The 18,356-nt window shown below is 38.4% G+C and overlaps 1 long non-coding RNA gene across 1 annotated transcript; it reads left to right on the forward strand.

Annotated features, from left to right (window-relative positions):
• Positions 1-2,055: 2,055 nt before the first annotated feature.
• Positions 2,056-17,811, forward strand: LOC109192104. Its single transcript, XR_002056052.1, has 3 exons — positions 2,056-2,316; positions 12,061-12,064; positions 17,801-17,811. It is a non-coding gene; the product is annotated as an uncharacterized LOC109192104 (long non-coding RNA).
• The last annotated feature ends 545 nt before the right edge of the window (positions 17,812-18,356 follow it).

The raw sequence follows: 18,356 nt of genomic DNA on the forward strand, positions 1-18,356 counted from the left end.
TGTGACCTGTGTGTCGGGTTCACTTGTTTTGGGGAGGCGTGTGTCATTGAGGCGTGTGTCGCCGTGCGTGTGATCGGTACCCTCGTGTACTATGAAATTGGTGGAATTTCGTTGGTGGTTTGTCGGAGAGGGGACGACGGTCCTCGGAGGAATAAGGTTGGACTTGGTGTACAGGGGTCCCGGAGGTAAAGGTTGGAACTAGTCAAAAGGTGGGGGGTAGCCATAAGGTTGGAACCAGGCATAAGGAAGGCATATCAATTCGTGATGGTGATGTCACGAAGGCATGTGTTGCCATTGTTGTGTGATTCTCTATTTGTGACATGTGTTGTCACAAAGGCATGTGTTGCCATTGGTTGTGTCCTTATTCTCTTGTGTTATGCATGTCGGGTGTTAATCTACTGTGTGACGGTAGATTATACCTTGAGCCGTTCTTGTGAGTCGTTGTATCTCGTGTGGTCTTGGGATGTGTTCCCTTATCTTGTTGTGAGTGCTTAGAGTCTTGTGTTGACTTCTGCTCTTGGTTTTGAACTTATATATATATATTCCGTTTCGCAAATGGTTTTACATATGTATAGCCTATCTATGTATGATATTTCACATGTATTGGGGGGTTACCAGCATTATTCGCTAACCGGGCGTCGTCCCATCTTTTATGTGTTCTTTCAAGTGATGTGTAGACGTGAGCGCGGTCTAGAACCTGCTAGTGTAGTTCCCTTTGTTTTGTAGTTATGGCCTGTGTGCCAAGGATAGACTTTAGTACTTTGGTTATATATGGATTTTAGTGTATGAATCATGCAGATGTTGGCCTGTGCGTTCACTTCTGGGTGAGCGTGGCATAGCACCCCTTTCGTTCTAGTTTATATAATGCTTTTTCAGTCTTCCGCTGTGTTTGATCTTTTGATTAGTTATCTGCACGTTTAAGGCTTAATTTAGCATGAAAATTAGGGGGTGTTACAGTTGGTAGTAGAGCCTAGGTTTGAGCCTAGGTTGATAATGTCTAGACTTCTAAGTGGCTAAGTGTGGTTTGAGACCTTAAGGTGACCTTACGAATCTAAGTGTTAGGCTTAGAAATTTAGGACGTGGTGAGGTTGTGAGTTCTTGTGTTGTTTTCTGTTGTGTTTTATGTGCTTGTTTTCCTTTTAGCTTTGGTTCTCTTTAGTTAAGGCACCAGGTAAGGGTGTGAGCCCTAAGTTTCCTCCCGTTATCGTGCTGTTGCTGTAGAAGTCGAGGATGGCACCATCGAGACGACATGCAAGGTCTTCAGACGCAGTCACCAGTGAACAGTTAGCTCAAAGTCTCCATCAACTGACACAGATCACCCAGACGCTAAGCAACGCCCTCCTCTACAGTCACCCTCTTCAGAATGGGAATCGTAACGTAGTACGCCTAGTCGCAAGTCTTCGTCCCCCTATCTTTGCCGGTGAAAAAGATTCCACAGTGCTGGAAGAGTGGATCCGGATGTTTGACAAGATCTTCGAAGCTGTGGTATGCCCGGAGAATCGCAAGGTGGAGTTGGCTACGTTCTACCTTCGACAAGAAGCAGACTCGTGGTGGATGCTTGAAAGGCCAGCTTGTAGACAAGATCCGGAGTTCAGTTGGGAAGACCTGAAGGTTAAGTTACGCGAGCGGTTCCATCCTGCTCAAGTCAAGGAGGCCTACCTTTGTGCAACCGACCTCTACCGAGTTCAAGTAAGGGGGAGTGCACTATCTACAATCGGTGTGATATCCTTTGCTATTTTGTCTTCATTACAATCGGTGTGATATCCTTTGCCTCTACCACTCTCTTGTGTTATCGGGAGGTTGTTCATGTTCAACTCTATCCTTGGTGTGTTCATCTTCATTCCCGAGGTTCGTGTTCAATTCTGCCCTCGGTGTGTTCATTTCCAAGATCGTGTTTAGCTTCGTCCTTGGTGTCTTCGTCTTTATTCCCAAGGGTCCTTGGTGTCTTCATCTTTATTCCCAAGGATTGTGTTCAGCTCCGTTCTTGGTGCCTTTGTGTTCATTCCCAAGGAAGGTTCAGACATAGTGCAATCTTCTTTGAAGTCATCCGTCCTAGAGTGCTTATGTTGTTGCGATGGTGTTCGTGTTAGTCTTTACCCTTGGTGCCTCCATTCCCAAGGATGTTCATGACAAGCTTCGCCCCTGGTGCCTTCATTCCAAGGGTTGCATTGTCCCTCCGAAGCCATTCAGCACTGTTAACCTCTAGTTGCATTTAATTTTCATTTGTAATTTTGAGTGAGGTAGAGTGTTTGTTTTGATCCAAGCTTGGAACTTCCAGATGTTCCAGCTTGAGGGGGAGTGTTGAATATTCGGAAAGTTGCCTTAGTTTCCTATTCTTATTAGTAGTTTCCTATTCCTATTAGGACTAATTTAGTATCTAGTTGAGTATATATAGAGGTCCATAGAAGTATAGGATATACATTAAGAGAGACGATCTATTGTAATCTTTCATTATAATATATTCTTTCTATTCTCTTTGTTCTTTGGTTCTCACATATTTTGCTTCCGCCTAACTGGCGGGTGGTGGTTATTCTCCACCCGCCAGACCTATCAATCCCTCAATTTCAACAATAGCCATTTGTACTTACATTTGTATAACTCCTTGGTGAACATCTATAGTGGATTGGGAATACGTGGGTTACCCCACAGACGTAGGAGAAGCGCTCCGAACTGCGTAACAAATCTCTTATGTTCTTACTTTATTTTATGCTTTTAATTTCTGTTATTTATATTTGATTAAATGATCTAATTAATGAACGGGATTGTCGCATAACATAAAATCAAGTAGAATTATACGTTATATCTTGCATTCAAGATTCACGGTGTAATTTCAATTGGTATCAGAGCCTGCAGACCTAATTTATTAGTCTGTCGATCTTGCTATTCCATGCCTCTTGAACTCAAGCTTTCAGCGGCTTTTTTTTTTTTTTTTTTTTGTTTTTCCTTATTCTGTTAATTTGTTCAATCTCACGGGTTGTTGAGTGTTACAGAATGGATCGCGTTAAGGTTCTTCCTCAGTTAGTCGGTGACAATTACGCTTATTGGAAAGCTCGCACACGTACACATCTAAAAGCTCAAGGTGATGCAGTATGACGGTCTGTGGTGACCGGTTGGACTCATCCGACTAAAGCCAGTACCAGTGATCATGGAACGAGAGTGACTAAACCTGAAACCGAATGGTCCCAAACTGAAATTACTAATGATGGAAATACTGGTAAGGCTTTAGATACTATTTATTCTCTTATCCATGAAAGTCAATTTCCTATATTTTCAGGTTATGATTCTGCTAAAGGCGAGTGGGAAGCCCTTGAGTCAACTTACGAAGGCACAACGTCTGTAAAACAATCGAAGTTGCAACTGGTACAGTCCGATTTTGAAGAACTCCGGATGAGTGAGGATGAAACCATCACGAAATTCCACAAACGCGTTCAAGAATTGGAAAATCGTGCGATGGTTCTCGGTGAACCTTTCGCCCAAGAAAAACTTGTTAAAAAAAATCTGAGGTCGTTACCACCAAAGTTCAAAATGAAAGTCACGGCCATTCAGGAACACGGTGGCTGTGAGAAAAAAACTGTAACTCAGTTAATGGGAAATCTTAGAACCTATGAAATGGAAATTTTAACTCATCACACAAAAAAACAAAAAATGTAGCTTTTGCCGCTGAAGAAAATAATGTTGTATCTAATTCAGACGAACCAGGTGATGATACTGTTGTATTTTTTACTAAACAATTCTCTAAAATTTTGAAACAAGTTTCAAAAAATTCGAGCAACAGAAATCCACAAAGAGGAGCAACATCGTCCAAAACTAGCCCTAGGACAGGCTCGTCAAACTTCAAGCAGTCTGTCTCACGTCCAGGGCAATCCAAAGAAAAATCTAATAATAAAGGAATCAAATGCTATGAGTGCGAAGGTTTTGGACATGTACAAGCAGAGTGTCCTACCTATCTCAGACGCAAAAAATCTATGTACGCCATTACCTGGAGTGACGACGAACCTGACGCTGAAACAACTGGATCTGATAAAGAAGAAATCTCCGGTAATTTTGTTGCCTTTACTGCACGTGTTGCTGGATGTTCAGAACCTGAAAAAGGAGTTGACTCATAAGGAGGTGAATATGTCTCAACGGAAGATTTAGAATTAAATGCTTTATCTTTTGAAGTTGAGTTTAATAAGTTGTACCCTAAATGGGAAGCCCTACCAAAAGAAAATCGTAAATTGACTAGTGAGATAGGGATTGTAGCAAATACTAGTAAAGTGTATCAAACTCAAATAGCTGATAGGGATGTGCTTCTTAAAGAAGCGGCTGACCGAGAAGAGAGACTGAAACATGAGGTACAGACCCTGAAGCAGGAACTAAGCACCTACAAACGACAAATCCAAATGATGGACACCACCTCAACTGTAACACCCCGTGTTACGACCCCTAAGATCAATTAAATCATTTAATCAATTACCCAAAAGAGAGAATTAAATCACAATAATTAATTAGGAAAGGCCCACCATAGTCCACGGGCCCTTATCCCTAAACCCAATCCTTAGTCCCAAAAGAAATAGAACTAGCAAGCCCATAATATTAGTTCCTAACTAGGACTTCTAAATATATAAATAGGGGACCTAAGAGGCACCTAGAAACCCCCCACCACAGGAATAACGCCCACCACCCCAAAGAGCTCCAAGAACCCCCCTAGAAGAAATCAAGAAAGCAAGAAAGCTTAAAGAAAGACCCTTCATAGCCAAGGAATTAATTAAGGCTAAGAGGTAACCCATGTCTCAACAAAACCTATTTTCATAGCTATAATTCCCCCCGTAGGATTTCCCCATATTATTGTGTATTGATGATTTGCGATATTATTATTGATGTTTGATGGGATAATTCCATGGGTGATCTTGATATTGGGAGATTCTTGATAATTATGATGTTCTTGATGATTATGTGGAGTTCTTGATGTTTATATGTCATTCTTGATAATTGTATGGCATTCTTGATGCTTATGTGTTATTTGCACCGAATCTCGTAATTGGAGGACGAATCGTATTCTTGTGGGTATAAAAAGTGATTAGAACCCTAGGTTGTATCGTATGATATCATTCTTGGTGTATCGGGTGGGGAATCGCATGTTTGGGGTGTCGATTATGTTAGAAAAGCATGATAGGTTATGTGACGTACGTTTCTCGTATTTGATCCGTTAATTGACTACGTGTTGATCGTTAATTGCGTTGTAAAGTGTCTAAGCATGGTTTCGGGTTCCACAATGGTTCCCGGGGCGTTTTTGTGATGAAAAGAGTCAGTGGGGGGTAGGTGGGGGTAGGGGACCCGCCACTCACTGCCCGGAACAGTGCACGCCGGCGGGCAGCCGGCGGGTGGACCCCCACCCACCGGCTACCCGCTGGAAAATACCCCAACCCGGGGTTTCGGCTTCCCCGTTTGATGTTCCCCCGACCCCCGTGGTGTCCCAACGGACTCCGTCTATCGTGCCTATGTCTAGTTTGATATTTCGGATACCGTTCGTAGGTTGTATGAGTCTTATATATTGCATGCTAGTTGAATTGGTATCCCGCTGACCTAGGTGAAAGGAGTATGAACCCCTTAGGACCATTCTTAGTATGTGAAGGATCACGCATAGGTTTTTGTTATACGTTTTCTCCCCCTTCCCAATGTGTTAATGTGGGTTGCATGTGCCTGCTATGTGTTATGTGTGCATGTTACCCCGATTTGGTTGAGATCAATCGGGCTATACGGGCAGTCGGGTGGGCTGAGAACCATACCGGCTGTTAACCAGGCTGGTAGAGACCGGTCAGGTATATAAATATTATATAGGACTAAGTTCCACTATACGGGCAGTCGGATGGGCTGAGAACCATACCGGCTGTTAACCAGGCTGGTAAAGACCGGTCAGGTATATAAATATTATATAGGACAAAGGTCTACTATACGGGCAGTTGAATAGGTTGAGAACCATCCCAACTGTTAACCAGGCTGGTAAAGACCGGTCAGGTATATAAATATTATATAGAACTGCGGTTCACTAGTCGGTTGCGATCGACTCCTCCGTAATGTGAGACGGGGCAGGGTGCTGCGGGGCCGTGTCAGAGCTATATGCGCTGACCCTCATGTATGGGCATGCGATTGGTCATGTGGCGCCAACAAAGTGTGCTATGTGATGAGATATGGATGAGTTGTGTTTATGAGTATATTGGGGGATGTGACTAAGGGATTTATGCTGGGGATTGTTTATGTTGGGTTATGATTATTAATTGTGCTCAGCTTTATCTGTCTTGCCTGTTGTGGATTGTATACGCTTATTATAACTGTTGCTTGTGTCTAGCCTTATCTGTCGAGTCATTCCCGGTTTCAAAAGTTAGAGTCTCGTAGGATATATCTTCATGCTTCAAAATGGTTTTCGTATGTCTATATATATCTCTATATGTAATGTATTTCAACGCGTTGGAGTGGGTTACCAGCATCTCTCGCTGAACAGATATATTTGGCTTTTAGGCACAGAAGAATAAGTCACTGGAGCGCGCTAGAACTTGGAGCGTAGTAGTAGATAGTTTCCCTTTCGGCCTGCGTGCCATGTTATGCATTTACGTTTTGAGGATATTAGTTAGTTAGCCTGTACACCTGAGTTCTCTAGCTCAGGTGTGGCATAGCACCCCGCACTTTCGTATTATGTTTTGGGATCTAATGAGATTTCACCTTTATTTCGTAAGTTTTAAATATCTTGAAAATCTGGGGTGTTACATCAACACTTGACAAAATCCTTGATTCCGGAAGAAAAACTTTTGCAAAATTCGGTTTGGGTATCACTGGAAGTACGTCAAAGGACAAAACGGTGTTTGTCAAAGCGTCAGGACCTGATCTAGTGGATGCTTCAAAAGGTAAAACAGTTTTCGTCAAAGCATCAGGACCTGATCCAGTGGAAGTCCCGGAATCCAGCTCAGCGAGACAAAACAATGGTATAGTGCGATCAAACAAGCAATTTTATAAACTCTATAACCCTGTGTGTCATTATTGCAGGTTGTACGGTCATACCAGGCCCGAATGCTACTACTTCTACAAGGATCAAAGAATTGAGAAGTTTAGGCACAAGAACATCCGACCATCTACGAAACAGATTTGGGTTAAAAAAGACTGACTACATTTCTTTTGTCTCTTTTCACTCTAAAAGTGCAGGAAGAGAAGAGAAGTGGTCTTTTGACAGCGGGTGTTCCCGTCACATGACAGGAAATGCCAAATTTCTAAGTAATGTAAATACAAACAAAGGTGAAGTTACCTTTGGTGACGGTATTGAAGGTCAGGTCACTGGCATAGGAACACTAAATGTAGTTGGCCTGCCAAAGCTTGAAAAAGTATTGCTATTCAGTGGACTTCACGCAAATCTCATAAGTATAAGTCAGCTATGTGACAAAAACTGGAACGTGTGCTTCACCAAAAATAACTGCAGTGTCCTGGACAAAACAAATCAATGAGTTATGGAAAGTAAAAGGTCAACTGACAATTGCTATATTCTAACTAACAATATCTTCTGTTGCAGGACCAGCATAGATGAAGCTGAGCTATGCCACCAAAAACTGGAGCATCTGAGTTATAAATTACTTGACAAACTAGTGAAGATAGAAGGTGTTCGTGGTTTACCCAAGATGAAAGTCGAATCAACCATTTGTGGTGCTTGCCAAGCTGGGAAACAGACCAAATCATCTCATCCAGCTCAACATATCATACACACGATTCACTGCCTAGAACTGATTCATATGGATCTCATTGGTCCAACTCAAACATAGAGTTTTGGGGGTAAGAAATACATACTGGTATGTGTTGATGACTTTTCTCGTTTTTCGTGGGTAATCTTTCTCATGGAAAAGTCTGAAGCACTTGAAGCGTTCAAAACACTGGGACTAAAACTCCAAAAGGAAATAAATGAACACATTATTCGAATTCGAAGTGACCACGGCCGAGAATTCGACAACAAGTTGTTCGATGACTTTTGCAATCAATCAGGAATTACCCATGAGTATTCTGCTCCAAAGACACCTCAACAAAATGTAGTCGTTGAACGAAAAAACTGCACCATTAAAGAAATGGGAAGGGTACTGCTAAAAGCTAAAGGATTACCGCAAAAATTCTTGGCAGAGGCTGTAAACACTACATGTCACATCATCAACCAAGTCTATCTTCGGCCGGGCACAAATCAAACACCATATGAATTATGGAAAGGTAAGAAGCCGAACATTAAATACTTTCACATTTTTGGCTCACGATGTTTTATTTTGAAGGATAGAAATCCTGTTGCAAAATTTGAACTAAAAAGCGACGAGGGATCTTCCTCGGTTATTCAACAAACAGCAGGGCATACCGTGTATACAACAAAGTGACCAAAACCATCATGGAGTCCACCAATGTTGAAATCGATGATCAACCGAGTGAGATTGTTGAAGTTTCACAACCTGAGTCAGTGACAGAACCTGATGCAAACTGCCCTAAAACTCCTGATCCAGAAACTTCTGAACCAGATCCAGAGTCACCTACGCCATCACCCACACCAACTCAACCTGACCCAGAATCAGAATTAGAATCGAAAAATGATCAAGATGACATTGACATCCCAACTCGTATCCAGAAAGATCATCCAATACAAATTATCATTGGAGATCCTAGTTCAGGCTTGAAATCTAGAGGGAAACAGATATGCACATTTTACATTCATATTTTAGGTACATCTTTATAATATTTTTATATTAATTATTTAATATTATCTAATAATTAGTTCTTTTTATATATATAATGCTTAATATATAATATATAATACATAATATATAATATATATAATATATAATAGGCTATATAATATATAAGAATATGCACTACGTACTGTACTAGTTTATATCTATATATTGCATTATAAATATTTATATTATATTAGGAATCCTCAAATAAGTAAGTATTTGTTTTAAACATTGCTTGGACCAATTCATAGGCTCGTAGATTGAGACAAAACAAATGATTCATGTTGATCTTTTTTTTTCGTATAGAATATGTGGCACAGCAGCAAGGAAGACGGCATCATCCACGACCGAGCTCCCACGTTGCATGCTAATGGCGAAATTGTCTCCTCCTCTTCATATATAAATAGATTAGTATGTTGTTTATAAAAACGTTCATTCTTCCCTCCTCTATAGTATTCGTTGAAGTTGTTATCAATGTCCATTTGTGGCTAATTTCTAGTTGGTTTAGTGAATTGAAGCCCCGGAGTTCATAACGCTGTAAGGTTATTTATTTAACTTTATTATATATATGTTTTTATGCATTTTGAGTATTAAATATTCTTCTAAGTTATTTGAATAGTTGTATCATTTAATTGCTAGGGAGGCCTACTAGTTATTTATTTGATATAATTATTTGCTATATTAGATAATGTTGTGCTACAAATTATTCTAATATTCAGTAGCAACTGAGGTTAATTATTGACGGCTTAGTGATAATTGGTCTCGGGTAGAATATTTTCCTAAATTAAATGCAACCGCTTGTGCTTGTGTTATTTAGTTTGTCGGTTTTCCTAGTTCCTATTGCTGCTATTAAATTAAATCTATAGCGCTTGTTTTAGATTATTTAGTAGTTAGGGGTAATTAAACCGCTTGTGCTTTATTTACCTACAACTAAGGGAAAACAGAAATGAAATAATTTCACGACAAATATTCAATTGCATATTAATTACTTTATTAATCAATGATCAGTGTTGAATTCCGGTGGTGGATCTTTACTAACCAAGGTCTCCTATTATAAGCGTTTTCGATATATTATTTTCATTGCTTTATTCGTTCAATTAAATTTCTTGTTTATTTAAATTATCTTTTATTTTATCTTTATTCTCGATATATTCCAAACCCCCCTACCTTTAATTTGAGCACAAAAGTTAAACTAGTTACTCCTCGTGGGATCGATCCTTACTCCCGCTACTACGTTTGTAAGGTTTTAATTTGGAAGCCTACGACAGCTCACCAAATTTTGGCGCCGTTGCCGGGGAGATTTTCTAGCTTATTTTGTGTTTGTTTATTTGTTTAATTATTTATTTTGTTATTTGTTTATTTGTTTTTCAATTTGTCCCAAACGAAAATAAAAATAATAATTTTCTTTTCTTTCATTACTTTTACATAATTGCAAATCAAAATATATTTTCTTTTTGTTTATGCCTATAACTCGATCTACTAATCAAGAACTCTTGCCGTACGATCCAGAAATTGAAAGAACTGTACGCAGGTGGAAGAAACAAGCTTTGAGGAAATTGGAGTTTAGTGATCTGGCTACCGACCCTCAACCTTCCAACAATTCTGATTCAGAAGGGGAACCCATGGCTCAAAATCGGACTTTAAAAGAGCTTGGAGCTCCAAATTTGGATCAGCAACCTTTATGCATCACTTTTCCCGCTCTAGATGCTAATGTACAATTCGAACTGAAATCTGGACTAATTCATCTTTTGCCTTCTTTTCATGGACTTGCAGGTGAAGATCCTCACAAGCACTTAAAGGAATTCCATGTGGTGTGTTCAAGTATGAAACCCACTGGTGTTACTGAAGAACAAATCAAGTTAAGAGCCTTTCCCTTTTCTTTGAAAGATTCAGCGAAGGATTGGCTATACTATCTACCTTCTGGGAGCATCACCACATGGAACAACTTGAAGACAATGTTCTTTGAAAAATATTTCCCAGCTTCAAGGGCGGCCAACATTAGAAAGGAAATATGTGGTATACGGCAAAACAATGGAGAGTCATTGTATGAATATTGGGAGCGTTTCAAAAAGTTATGTGCAAGCTGTCCACACCATCAAATCAGTGACAATTACTCATTCAATACTTTTATGAAGGACTTTTTCCGACTGATAGGAGCATGATTGATGCCGCGAGCGGTGGTGCTTTAGTTGACAAGACACCGGACGCTGCGAGAACTCTAATTGCAAACATGGCTGCAAATTCTCAACAATTTGGCAATAGGCTTGTCCAACCATCTAAGCAAGTGAATGAGGTAAATATTTCTGCTCTTGAGCAACAAATTACTGGTTAACTACTCTTGTTCGTCAATTAGCTATCGGCAATGTGCAATCTGTAAAAGCATGTGGAATTTGCTGGGTAGTTGGGCACCAAACTGATGCCTGCCCAACTCTTCAAGAAGAACCTACTGAACAAGTTAACATGGCTGGAGGTTTTCCTGGGCAACCTCAAGGTAAGTATGATCCATTTTCTAACAAATATAATCCTGGATGGAGGGATCACCCAAACCTTAGCTATGGGAACTCATAAGGAAACCAGTTTGTTCAGAATCGTCCCAATTTTCAGCAGTATAGACAACCATTTCCTTGCAAACAACAACCAGTCCAAAGCTCTAGCTCAGGTATGAATTTAGAAGAAATTGTTAAATCCCTTGCTACTAACACTTTACAGTTTCAGCAGGAAACACAACAATTTCAACAAGAAACAAGAGCTAGTATTCAAGAAACGAAGGCTAGTATTCAGAACTTGGAAAGGCAGATGGGTCAACTAGCGACTACGGTAAGTCGGTTGGAATCACAGAGTTTTGGCAAACTACCCTCTCAAACGGTGGTTAATCCAAGAGAAAATGCAAGTGCAATTGTGTTGAGAAGTGGTAAGGAAATTGAAGGGCCTGCGGTTGCTACCCCATCAGTGAACCAAGAAAAAGAGGGAACTAACAACAATGAAAAATCTCAAGGTAAGTCTCCCAACCTTTCTGATTATGAACCAGTTCCCCCATTCCCTCAAGCTTTGTCAGAATCTATAAAAGGAACGAAAGATGAAGAGTTATATGAAACTTTCAAAAATTGTGAAGTGAATATTCCGCTACTTGATGCAATAAAACAAGTTCCTAGATATGCTAAGTTCTTAAAGGAGTTGTGTACAACAAAAAGGAAACAAAGGTCATCAAAGGGTGAGAAAGTGCTAATGGGCAAGAATGTTTCTGCTGTGATTCAAAGCAAGCTTTCTGAAAAATGCAAGGATCTAGGTATGTTTACTATTCCTTGTATGATAGGCGATACTAAACTTGAGAAAGCCATGTTAGACTTAGGAGCATCTATTAATGTTATGCCATATTCTGTGTATGCATCTTTAAAACTTGGACCTTTGAATAAAACTAGTGTAGTTATCCAATTGGCCGATAGGTCTAATGCATATCCTAGGGGTGTAATTGAAGATGTATTGTTGCAAGTTAATAATTTAATCTTCCCTACTGATTTCTATGTGCTAGATATGGAAAATAATGATCATTCTGCACCTATTCTGTTAGGAAGACCATTTTTAAAAACTGCAAAAACAAAAATTGATTTTCATAGTGGCACACTTACTATGGAATTTGATGGTAATGTTGTTACGTTCAATATTTATAATGCTATGAAATACCCTGGAGGTGATTTTGTTGCTTGTTCTGTTGATATTATTGATTCATTGGTTGAAGAAGTTTTTGAATTTAATGGTGAAGATAAATTGGAAGTTGTTATTTGTGAACACCTTGAAAATGATGAATTTGCTATGAGTGAAAATTTACGAGAAGTTATTGCATCATTGAATCATTGTCCTAAATTGCGCCAACAAAGTAATGTTTCTTATATGGCTTTACCTGCTTCTAGTGAAAATTTGTTACCATCTGTTGTGCAAGCACCGATCCCCGCATTGAAACCCCTTCCTGAACACCTTAAATATGCTTTCTTAGGAGAAAATAAAACATTGCCAGTCATAATTTCAACTAAACTGTCTGCAATAGAAGAGGAAAAACTTGTCCAAGTGCTAAAAGAACACAAAACTGCCATTGGGTGGACAATTGCAGACATCAAAGGGATAAGTCCATCCACTTGCATGCACCGAATCCTTCTAGATGAAGGAGCAGAACCATCTCGTCAACCACAAAGAAGGCTAAACCCGCCCATGATGGAAGTAGTCAAGGAAGAGGTCATTAAACTCCTTGGGGCTGGGATAATCTATCCAATTTCAGACAGCAAATGGTTTAGCCCAACTCAAGTGGTTCCTAAGAAAACAGGGATTACGGTTGTCAAAAACCAAAATGATGAACTGGTCCCCACTCGTATTCAAAATGGGTGGCGAGTTTGTATAGATTATAGGAAGTTGAATGCTGTTACAAGAAAAGATCACTTCCCCTTACCGTTTATTGACCAAATGTTAGAAAGGTTAGCTGGTCGCTCTTATTTTTGTTTCCTTGATGGTTATTCAGGTTATTTCCAGATTGCAATTGCTCCAGAAGACCAGGAAAAAACGACTTTTACATGTCCCTTTGGCACTTTTGCATATCGACGCATGCCGTTTGGCCTCTATAATGCCCCGGGTACCTTTCAAAGGTGTATGGTTAGTATATTTTCTGATTATGTAGGGCATATGATTGAAGTTTTCATGGATGATTTTACAGTTTATGGTGACTCTTTTGATACCTGCTTACATAACCTTTCGCTTATTTTGAAAAGATGTATAGAGAGTAATCTTGTGTTAAATTCTGAAAAATATCATTTTATGGTTGAACACGGTAATGTCTTAGGGCATGTTATTTCGTCTAGTGGGATTGAGGTTGATAAAGCCAAGGTTGATATTATTGAATCTCTGCCGTATCCCACTAATGTGCGGAAGTCCGCTCTTTTCTTGGACATGCAGGTTTTTATCGAAGGTTTATCAAAGACTTCTCTAAAATAGCCTTACCTTTAAGCAAACTGTTACAGAAAGAGACATCTTTTGAGTTTGACAAAGAGTGTAAAGGAGCATTTGACGAATTGAAAGAGTTGTTGACATCTGCGCCGATCATTCAGCCACCTAACTGGGACTACCCATTTGAGATTATGTGTGATTCAAGTGATCATGCAGTTGGGGCTGTGTTGGGCCAAAAGATCGGGAAATCTTCCCACGTTATTTATTATGCTTCTAGGACTTTAAATGATGCTCAGAAAAACTATTCTACTACAGAGAAAGAACTTTTAGCCATTGTTTTTGCTTTAGAAAAATTTAGGTCTTATTTGCTGGGCACAAAAGTTATAGTTTATTCTGACCATGCAGCTCTTCGCTACTTGATGCAAAAGCAGGAAGCCAAACCACGATTAATAAGATGGATACTCCTCTTAAGTGAGTTTGATGTGGAGATCAAAGATAAGAAGGGGTCAGAAAATCTTGTGGCCGATCATTTGAGTCGGTTGGTACACATTAAACCTGAACCTCCACTGCGAGAAGCATTCCCTGATGAACACCTATTGGCTGCAACTGTAGTTTTACCTTGGTATGCTAACATAGTCAACTTTTTGGTTGCTAACAAATTTCCTTTTGATTCCTCTAAGGCACAGAAAGATAAAATCAGGAGTAATGCCAAGTACTATGTATGGGATGAACCGTACCTTTGGAAACATTGTGCTGACCAAGTGGTAAGGCGGTGTGTACCTGATGATGAAATTGCTTCAATCCTTACCTTTTGTCATTCTTATGCTTGTGGAGGCCACTTTGGTGCTAAGAGAACAGCAAGGAAGGTGTTGGAGTCTGGGTTTTATTGGCCAACTTTGTTTAAAGATTCATACTCATTTTGCAAGTGTTGTGATGCTTGTCAAAAGTCAGGTAATTAATCCCGGAGAAATGAAATGCCACAAACTCCGGTCCTATTTTGTGAGGTCTTTGATGTTTGGGGCATTGATTTTATGGGCCCATTTCCTGTGTCTTTTGGTTTTGTCTATATTTTACTTGCGGTTGATTATGTTTCGAAGTGGGTGGAAGCTAAAGCCACCAGGACTAATGACTCTAAAGCTGTTGCAGATTTTATCAAAACTAACATCTTTTCCAGATTTGGCATTCCGAGGGCTATAATAAGTGATCAGGGTACTCACTTTTGTAATCGCACCATCGAAGCTTTGCTTAAAAAGTATCATGTCACCCATAAGGTGTCAACTGCCTACCACCCGCAGACTAACGGGCAAGCAGAGGTATCCAACCGAGAGGTAAAGTCAATCCTTGAGAAAACAGTCAACCCAAACAGAAAGGATTGGAGTTTGCGATTAGATGATGCATTGTGGGCGTACAGAACCGCATACAAAACACCTATTGGTATGTCCCCTTATCGCATTGTGTTTGGGAAAGCATGTCACCTCCCCGTTGAGTTGGAACACAAAGCTTATTGGGCTGTCAAGAGCTTTAACATGAACATTGATGAAAGTGGCCTACACCGGAAGTTGCAACTTTCTGAGTTGGAGGAGATTCGCAATGAAGCCTACGAGAATTCAAGAATCTACAAAGAAAAGACAAAAACATTTCATGACAAGATGCTTTTGAGAAAGGAATATTCAATTGGACAAAAGGTCCTACTCTTCCAGTCACGTCTTCGGCTATTCCCAGGTAAGTTACGTTCTCGATGGGTTGGTCCATTTATTATCACTAATATTTTTCCTCATGGTGCGATAGAGATTCAAAGTTTACAGACTTCTAAGATATTCAAGGTGAATGGCCATCGGCTTAAACCCTACCATGAAGGGGCTCAAGTTGATTATATTGCCAACATACTTCTTGAAGATCCCAGCTACTTTGAATAATATGCACAACTAGAAGGGGAGTTTGTTCTATTCTCTATTTTAATCGTTATTTAATCGTTATTTTTCATTTAATAATCCTTTTCTGCATGTTTTTATTCAACATTGGGGACAATGTTGGTAATAAGTGTGGGGGAGGAGATTTAGTTTTAGTTTTATTATTTGTTTGCTTATGTCACAATTTTTGTCAAAAATTTTCCAAAATTTTCACAAATATTTTCTTAGTATTTTATGCTAAATAAGTATTATTTTGAAAAATGATCATATTTTCCTTTCTTGGAATTCATGACATGATTTAATAAATAGTTTGGCAAGTTGTGATTAGTTTGTTAGCATTTCCTGTTCGATGTGTAGTGGCTAGATTAAGTAAGCAATAGACCTGTGAGTGTTTTGAGCCATTGACTGACACTTCAGTCTTATTTTCTTTCTATTGTGTGATTTCTTCCATAATTTTGTTTCTCTAGAACTTGCCTTGATTCTCTTTTAAAGCTAATTAGACCATGCATGATTCAAGTGTGATTAAGGCCATTATTTGATTTTGAGCCTCACTAGCCAAATAACCGGTTTGTCCTATGATTTATTTCCCTTTGTTAACCACTTTGAGCTTTATGGCCATTCCTTTCTTTATTTTGGACCACATTACAAGCCTTTTATATCTAAAATAATGCCTTCACCCAGCTGAATAACTAGTGGAGCAAATTTTGGATTATTTTTGTAACCTACGTGAGGTTGGGAAGGATAAGTGTGGGGGAGATCACTTACTCTTATTAAATTGATTGAGAGTGAGGTGAGTTGTATCTTCGTTGCCAATATGTCGTTGGTCTTCTATGAAAGAAAAGAAAAGAGGAAGCAGTTCACGATTCAAAAAAAAAAAAAAAATGCTTGAAAAAAAAAGTATGGAAAATTGAAAAAATGAAATGAAAAAAATGGAGAATATATGTTTGAAAAAGAAAAATATTGCTGAAAATTTATGAGAAAATGAGAAAGAATCAGCAATTGATTTTGAGTTGAAGTTACTTCTAAGTAAATGAAGTAAGGGGAAATTCTGGTAATACTGAGGAAGCATTCTATACTTTTGAGAATGATAGTCATATTGGAGCCTCAATAGGAAATGCTTTGAGTGAAAAATTGAGGGTGTTGAGCAAGTATCTTGGATTATTTGCTTATATTTTGCTCCTCTAGTTTGAAAGTTATATTTGAGCTACTTTCCTAAATATTCCCTACCTTAACCCTAGCCCCATTACAACCTGTGAAAAGTCCTTATGATTTGTTTCATGCATGACTCTTGTAGTGGTGATTGAGAAAATATGCAAGCCTATGGTAGATCAATTTTATAGGAATGAACATGAGTGAAATCTATACCCATCAAACACTTGAGTGATGAGTGATATTCCTGTGAGAGCTTACTTGTTTAGTTCTCTCCATTTTTGAACAGGGGTGCTAACTTATTAATTGCAGGGTGCTTCAGATTGTTGTTCATGAAGTGTTATGAATTTTTGGAATTTCATTTTAATTTACTTCGCGAATAATATTTTTGCTTGAGGACAAGCAAATGTTTTAGTGTGGGGGATTTGATATGCACATTTTACACTCATATTTTAGGTACATCTTTATAATATTTTTGTATTAATTATTTAATATTATCTAATAATTAGTTCTTTTTATATATATAATGCTTAATATATAATATATAATACATAATATATAATATATATAATATATAATAAGCTATATAATATATAAGAATATGCATTCAAAAAAAATATATATATAAGAATATGCAATACGTACTGTACTAGTTTATATCTATATATTGCATTATAAATATTTATATTATATTAGGAATCCTCAAATAAGTAAGTATTTGTTTTAAACATTGCTTGACCAATTCATAGGCTCGTAGATTGAGACAAAACAAATGATTCATGTTGATCTTTTTTTTTCGTATAGAATATGTGGCACAGCAGCAAGGAAGACGGCATCATCCACGACCGAGCTCCCACGTTGCATGCTAATGGCGAAATTGTCTCCTCCTCTTAATATATAAATAGATTAGTATGTTGTTTATAAAAATGTTCATTCTTCCCTCCTCTATAGTATTCGTTGAAGTTGTTATCAATGTCCATTTGTGGCTAATTTCTAGTTGGTTTAGTGAGTTGAAGCCCCGGAGTTCATAACGCTGTAAGGTTATTTATTTAACTTTATTATATATATGTTTTTATGCATTTTGAGTATTAAATATTCTTCTAAGTTATTTGAATAGTTGTATCATTTAATTGCTAGGGAGGCCTACTAGTTATTTATTTGATATAATTATTTGCTATATTAGATAATGTTGTGCTACAAATTATTCTAATATTCAGTAGCAACTGAGGTTAATTATTGACGGCTTAGTGATAATTGGTCTCGGGTAGAATATTTTCCTAAATTAAATGCAACCGCTTGTGCTTGTGTTATTTAGTTTGTCGGTTTTCCTAGTTCCTATTGCTGCTATTAAATTAAATCTATAGCGCTTGTCTTAGATTATTTAGTAGTTAGGGGTAATTAAACCGCTTGTGCTTTATTTACCTACAACTAAGGGAAAACAGAAATGAAATAATTTCACGACAAATATTCAATTGCATATTAATTACTTTATTAATTAATGATCAGTGTTGAATTCCGGTGGTGGATCTTTACTAACCAAGGTCTCCTATTATAAGTGTTTTCGATACATTATTTTCATTGCTTTATTCGTTCAATTAAATTTCTTGTTTATTTAAATTCTCTTTTATTTTATCTTTATTCT

Source organism: Ipomoea nil, unplaced genomic scaffold, assembly GCF_001879475.1.
Source record: "Ipomoea nil cultivar Tokyo-kokei standard unplaced genomic scaffold, Asagao_1.1 scaffold1768, whole genome shotgun sequence".
Classification (NCBI taxonomy): Eukaryota; Viridiplantae; Streptophyta; class Magnoliopsida; order Solanales; family Convolvulaceae; genus Ipomoea; species Ipomoea nil.